Here is a 7,039-nt window from a genome sequence, read left to right on the forward strand (position 1 = left end):
ACACTATTTTTAATTCAGAAACTACAAAAGAGTAATCATATCTGAGTTAGTACTAAATCTCATTTTAATCTTGAAGGGTTAGCGTCATATGTTCATCTAGAACCTCCCGCCGAGACTCTTATAAATGTCCCGTCCGTTGTTCTGCTAATTGATGAAAAAGTAAACAAGGGAACCAAGGATATAGCGGAAATCAAAATAATGCAATCCAAGACCAGACATGGAAAACAGACATACACAACAAAGAACATAAAGTAACTAAAATCATACATACAAAGTAACAAAAGCAAATGAGCAACTCGGACTCCACTAAAAACTGGGAGCATGGAGCAGGTGCACCGGCAGGGTAAGCGTCCTCGAGTGCTGTTACATTTTTGTATCAAACTTTTGTAATGGTGAAAAAAATGTGTTTAAAGTATGTGAAATTGGTACACCTGGTGTACAAGCTTTTCTGTGAGAAATCTGTTGCATTCATTAAAATCTGACACTTTATTATAAAAACGAGCAAAACGGACCAGTTGTGAAATGTAAATACCGTAGGAGGGTGCTTGCGGATTACAGGTTGCTTGTTCCACCTTTTTTCCAGTGTTAGTCTCTTCAAATACTTTTTTCTTATCTTCATGGTGTTTGCTCTGTTTTTCGTCACAAGTCGATGTCTCTGGCTCACGTTACTAATTTTTTATCATAGAATATAAGACATTAATAATCAGAGTAGGTAGTTATTGTATTTGGTACTATAGATGCTAGAACTCCTAGATTAGAGTGTTTTTATTTGTGATGATCCTTCTGCTTTGGGTTAATCGCAATCCCTCGATTTTTCATAGACATATAGATTTATATTAGGTATTTTTTAAAAAGGAATATTTTTCTTCGAAAGTTCTCTCTGATATATCTGTAATGTATAAAAAGGTATGCAATGCGTACAACAACATTTTTCTGAACTTCACTTAAGAGCAAGTCAGGAATATAAAACAAATTAGTACTGAGAATTCAGTAATGCCATCTTTAAAAAGATTGTACCTGCCACACGAACGGCTTTTTGTAATAATAACAGATGTTTTAATTAAAATTGATTTTGGGATCTTTTTTTTATTGCCAGTATTAGAATATGAATTTACTGTTCAAATGGAGTATACACGAATATATCTAAATATCTGGTTTATTATCATAATATGGTACAAAAAAAAGAACGAAAATTACCTCGCTAGTTTTAAAATACTTTAAATACATCAGCGCAAGGTACATAGTGTGTATACCATCGTAGAATTTTCTCTTTAATGGTCGAAACTGCCGAAAATATGAGAAGTATTTTTGTTCACTAAGTACTAAAAGTGTAATCTAAAAAAGGTCGCTGACGTTTTTCTGAACAGTACAATGTACATATAAGTATTTAATTAGAAATAAAAGAATACAATTTTATAGATAAAAATGATGCAAATGAAAAATGATATCATGACTGTAGCAAATGCTTTACAAAACATATCAGAAATTTAGTGGTACAATGCAAAGACGTTTTATTACTAGCAAAGTTTTGTCTACATTTATTAAATGCAATCCGTGATTTGTAAAACCGTGACAACGGAATTGTATGAATGCAATTGAAAATAATTTACTATAGTTTGTTAGAAGCCGATTGATTGATTTATTCTCTTTTGGGCAAGATGGGTTATTTTTCATCTGCACCATGAAAACTGATTTGTTCATCGTGTCATGTTTTCCTTTCCTCTTTTGCCTACCCCTAACTTGAATTTCTATGAGCAAGTTGGCGGGTGTTTCTAGAAAAGCAGGGAGCGCTTACCCTACCGGTGCACCTGGTCTATGCTCCCAGTTTTAGTGGAGTCCGAGTTGCTTATTTGCTTTTGTTACTTTGTATGTATTATTTTGTTTGTTGTGAATGTCTGCTTTCCATGTTTGGTCTTTGTCCCTGGATTACTTTCTTTTGATTTCTGCTAGAACCGTGGTTCCCTTGATTACACTTTCATAGACTAACATGGTACTGTGGCGTCATTAACGTCAATTAATCCGCATATCAAATAAATCTGAACTAAATATGGCTTCGATAAAGGAATAAATCTTAATTTTGACCGGAAACGAAATTACATAATTTACATGATTCTATTTTAGTACAAACACATATAAAACCTAACAATGTCAGTATAAGTGGTAATTCATGGTTCAAAATTAAGACTGGTTACTTGATGTGTAACTGTTTCTGAAAAAAAAAAGAATTAAAAAGTGGGTTTTATAGGCTCTCGACATGCATGAATTATCTATTGATTGATTTTATCAAGACTCTACCATTAATTTGGTTTATTCTTTACTTCAATATCCTTACTTTGCTACATATGTTGTCGTATATATGCGACCTATCACGAAATATCTAATTATAGCTTGCAAGCAGACACAGTTAATTGCATACAAAATATGTTGGAAATTTAAGAAAAAAAAGAGTTATTTTTTAAATCTTTTTCAAGCACCAAAATTCACTTGGCAATTCAAATTATTGCAAAACAGGTCAGAATCATAAAAAACAATTGCTAAAGTTACATTTGTACAAAGATATATGTCTGAGTGAAATTTGATGCACATTACTATAGCTACTTTATTTTCCAATAGGGTTTGTAAGTCTCGTTCTAGTTTCAGTTTCCCTTCCGGAATTTCCGGTGTAGAACGTATTGAAATCCGAAGACCGATATGAATTTTAGTGTGTACTTCCGGGAAATTCAAACGCTGCTTCACAATGTCAAATCTTCTATTTTATGCTATTCTAAACATTTTTATCTCTTAGAACTTGATAATTGTCATTTTTAATCAGTATTTTTACCCAAAATGATACTTCGCTTTTAACATTGAACTCATTGCTATGCTAATAACGATCATCCAAACATTGAATGGTAGACTAGGACTCATTCTTACGAAACCACGGAGTAACGTGACCAGACTTACATACCCTATTACCCCTACATATATGTGGACCAATTTAAAGAAATTGAACTTCGTAAATGAAATGAAATTACTGTCATTGACATTTTTATCAGCTTTTTTCCATGTAGTATTACATAAAATACAAGGTATGCACATCGCGTGGAAAAACAAACACCAGATGTTAACTTTAAAGAAATAACATGGTAACAGGTTGACAAAAAAATCGTTCCCACGTGTTTGGTTTCTTCAAATTTCCAAAGATGCAAAAATAACTTTAGGCACACTGTGATACGGATACGTTTCGGTGACATCTTGTTAGTGGCGGTAAGATATTGCTAAATGTAGACATTGCATTATATGGAACAAATATTGCGTGACACAGATGATAGATTCTGAAGTGCTTTCGTTTAAATTTCATGTACAGATATTATCCCGCAAAACATTCTTTAACATAAAGTGCTATTTTATAATTTTAGAACACTGACGACTATCTTTTGAAGATAAATTGGATCACGTGTATTAGGAAGTGTTAAAAGGTCCACACTTTTTAAGTTCTATACCCTCTTTTACTTTCCTATACGCCCGCTATTGTTTATAGTTTACTGATGTTCTAAAAAAGTCATATTCGATAGACTTTGGTCAGTATGATGCAACGCGGCCCATGTTAGTCAGCAAAATAAACACTTAAAAAAAAAAAATAAATGACATTTTTACCTTACACTCTTATAAATTGCAACATATGGTGTTTATAACATGATTAAATGTAACGCTATCCGTAACGTTCTTTGACTTAAGATTTATTTAGTGCAAGGCTATAACAGACCATATGTTACAAGTCTTACAATATACTATAGCGTGTTAATAGTAAATATCTTACGCTTAATTGTATGAACTGCCTTTTAAGTAGCAGACGTTGTAAGAATCATGCAAAGTCGGTAAATGTGGTACACCCCAGAATTATTTTTATTCTTAAGTTGTTTTCTAAGTCTTTCTTTATTACAGAGTTATCTCCCTTAATTTTGAATTCTACAGAACATTCTATATATTTTTATCTCTTATGAACAAAGGTTATATGAATAACCACAAGTTAATTTCTGCTAACTTATGCATTTTAAACAAAAGTAAAAAAATGAAAATATGTAGGATCTCCAACCATATGTCACATTTTTCATGGTTCTTAGCTGGAGTGCTACTTACATGTTCTCTTATAGATAGTTTATTTGCTATTTAAAGGTTTTATTATAATGTGGCGTTTTAATAGTGATGATATATTGGAAAATAAGAGTCATTTGATCAACTTAACTGGGTTTTTGCTAATGTAAACAGAAACAAAATAAGTGCAAGATGATAAATAGCATGCGCATTTTTTCATAGTTTTCCTTTCCTCGTTTGTATACCCCGGACTTGACTTTTTATGAGCAACTCGGCGGACGGGTGTTTCTAGAAAAGCAGAGGACGCTTACCCTACCGGTGCACCTGGTCCATGCTCCCAGTTTCTAGTGGAGTTTCGAGTTGCTCATTTATTTGTGTTACTTTGTATGTATGATTTTAGTTACTTTATGTTCTTTGTTGTGTATGTCTGGTTTTTGTCCCTAGATTACATTCTTTTGATTACCGCTATAACCTTGGTTCCCTTGATTACTCTTTCAAATTCATTGTACCTTTTTTGATAAATTAAAACTAAAATCAAATCTATAATAAACTGCTAACGTGGGTCAGGTGAACGAACTTGTCCGAAAAACCAATGTATGCTCTACCTTAACCTTATAACAAAGCTGGGAATGCTTCTTTGCTTAAGTAGGTAGACCTAAGGTAAGGAACATAATTCTTGATGTGTTTGTATCATATTCATTTGAAACAGACTGAAAGCAGTCCAAATTACTTTGTTGCTTACATGAGATTTATGCAAAATGCTGAATACAAACGTTTTAACGATTTGTAAGAGTTGTGTCCCCTATCCTAGGTCTACCTCCTTAAGTCAACACATAAAAAATGAAAAAAAAAAACATAACACACCAAGATGAAAAGTAAATCAAATGCGTTTTAATATTATATAACGTGAATATGTCAAAAAGACAACATCCTCACTGGGGTGTGAAAAATGTCAGTTCAGGGCCAACAATGGGTCTTCAGTGAACAACCAGGAAACCCTCACACCATTTGGAAGGCTGAAGCTGACACAAAAACAACATTATACACAGGTACAGCGAAATAATTGCTCTATATACTTTAGTATATAAAAGTGAATAGAGAGTGCAAACGAAACACTATATACGAGACCAGAAATTCATGACTTAGCACAATGTCAAAAAAAAATGCGGGTGGATAAAATTACACAATTTTACACACCTAAAATTCAGTTTTAAAAGGTTTAAGTCTGATTATATGTTTTACAATTGAATAGAGGACTAGTCACTTTGTAAATACCCTATGAGCGAGTCAATGTTAATAATAGGAAATGCGATCTTTAACAATTTGCCAACAATATCATAACTAAATCCCTCACTAACAGGCATATTAAACGGTTTAATCTACGTATATAATCTTCAACTATAAATAGCCATTTTCCCTACTTTCACTTTCGTTTTGCACTCACCAAACCAACCTTTTCAGTGGAACATTTTTATGATATTATGTTAGATTTTCTTTTAAAAAAGTTCTTCATCTTACAGTGTGATGTTTGCTCTATTTTTTAAGTCATTGTTCATATCTTTTGACAAAAAATTAGTTTGTAGAGAGGCAAAAAGAAAATGCACTATATTTTTATAGCATCCATGTTTTGACGTACACCCGCTCAGGGATATGCAATACGATACTGGTACCTATTGGTGAGTATTGAGATTTCTGTGCTTTGGGGAGAATATTACCACAACATATAGGTTGGGAGATATCGCATATAGTAATCGTTTAGAAGTTCATCTGCGTTTGAGAATGAGTTAATTGTTTCGGGTGAAAAAAATTGTGAATGTTTTTACGAGCTTGTGATATCGAAACCTTGACGTTGTAATTTTTCAGTTATATAAAGATCCGAAACTTCGATACAAATACGAGCAAATCAAACCAATTGTGATGTGTAAACACTTATGGGGGTGACAAGGGACGTCACCATCTGAAAACCAATAGATATCAATCGGTTATGACAAATTACATCTTTTATCGTAAATTTTAGCATTAAGTTTACCATTATTGATATGAGTACTTATATCAAGAAACGGCCGTTATTTGTTATCAATATTTGCTTTATTCAAAGAAGTTCTGTAGGAAATATATCTTTTGTTATTGAAGTCGTTGTTGTAAGAAGCCAACATTTTTGTCCAAATATCTGAAGGTGTATTAAATTTATATACCGAATGTTGTTTTGGAGGATTTTTATTTATTGTTGCCATCAATTGTGAATCGTAATAATACAGAAATAGGTCCACAATAAGTGAATTTAGAATTGGTTCCCATGGCAATTTCAATAACTTGACTTTAACAGAAATTTGAGTGTTGTAAGCCTATTAAAAGAAGTCCAAATAGCGTTACTTTAAAGGGTTTTTGTCTGTTCATTAAGACACAATTGAAGACCAACCTTTAGGAATTAAGTTTGCATATGATGATAAATAATTAAGAAAATGAATCATTTATTTTGACGACAGGTGAAAAAGGATAGAGCATCTATAACAAAATATACAGGATATGATAGAACCGACAGAGAACATTCAACAACTTAATGGAAATGCCGGCTAAAAAACTATAAAAAAGACTATAAAAAACCACAGTTTTCTCTCTGTCACACAAATTTATAAGCGCAATTAAATCTATATCTGTTGGTTTTAAATTGTTCCAAGCAGCGGCTTATTTTTCTGTTGTTTGAAAAATGGACAGACCGATTATTCTCATGACGATAGTAATTGAATGTTAGACTTCCTTTAAAGATGAAAACATTGATTAGCCAAAATGATGTCGTCCAGAAAATAGTATTGAAAATAAAATATTTTAATTTATTTGTTCTTAAAGTATGAATCTACAATCATAATATGTGGTTTCACAAAGCAAACTACATGCACTATATGAACAACCCCTACGCAGAATTCTTAAAAAGCTAACTTATTTATCAAGTAAAGAAATGTTTAAC

The 7,039-nt window shown here is 32.3% G+C and overlaps 1 long non-coding RNA gene across 1 annotated transcript; it reads left to right on the plus strand.

The window, feature by feature from the left end:
* Positions 1 to 3,169: 3,169 nt before the first annotated feature.
* LOC148613839 (uncharacterized) lies at positions 3,170 to 6,794 on the plus strand. The gene is made up of 3 exons (XR_015923165.1): positions 3,170 to 3,246; positions 5,692 to 5,750; positions 6,561 to 6,794. It is a non-coding gene; the product is annotated as an uncharacterized LOC148613839 (long non-coding RNA).
* The last annotated feature ends 245 nt before the right edge of the window (positions 6,795 to 7,039 follow it).

The sequence above is a fragment of the Perna viridis genome, chromosome 6, assembly GCF_037379345.1.
Source record: "Perna viridis isolate PV_CMFRI_1.1 ecotype Kerala chromosome 6, ASM3737934v1, whole genome shotgun sequence".
Lineage (NCBI taxonomy): Eukaryota > Metazoa > Mollusca > Bivalvia > Mytilida > Mytilidae > Perna > Perna viridis.